Here is a 697-nt window from a genome sequence, read left to right on the forward strand (position 1 = left end):
GGAAATTCACAGGATGAGGTGGTTCCTGGATGGACCGCTTAGATTTGATGGAGGAAGTGCAACAATGCCTGCTGTACTGCAGTCACATTCACTCTTCAGTGGAAATCAAAAACAATAATACAATTTGATTTGAAATCATCCCATTTGAAATCTAGAGCAAGACCTTTTTCCATCGGGGATGTGATTAAATGTCCTCCCATCTCAAAAAAAAGTCCTAGATATTGGTGATGATTCATTTCCTTTAACTCGTATATGCCCTTTGGATAAAATAACAAATATGAAGTCTAAAAACCTAATAAATGCTGAGAAATAATGCAAATTTATGCAGTTTTAATCAGGCCAGAAGCATCTGGGGATCAATCCAGACTAAAGAAGTTGTTCAGCCCACATTGTGACTTTGAAGCTCAGTCGCTGCGGGACTTTAGGTGTTTAAAACTGTCCACTACAGCATGTAAAATCGATATCACGCCTTACTGTTGCACAATGAGTCTGTTACGAATGTGTCCGTGACATAATTGTTATTCTAATATTAGAGAACATTAACGGGAACAACGACGAATGGGGTTAGATGACGCAATACACGGTCTGTGGCTGCAGCCTTGAATTTAAAAACAAGATGCATTTTAATACCAGCTGATGTGAAATAGCTCAAGTGTTCGTAAAGCCACGAGTACCGCCGATTTCGCCAATTAGTTAT

This window comes from Takifugu flavidus, chromosome 2 (genome assembly GCF_003711565.1).
Source record: "Takifugu flavidus isolate HTHZ2018 chromosome 2, ASM371156v2, whole genome shotgun sequence".
Classification (NCBI taxonomy): Eukaryota; Metazoa; Chordata; class Actinopteri; order Tetraodontiformes; family Tetraodontidae; genus Takifugu; species Takifugu flavidus.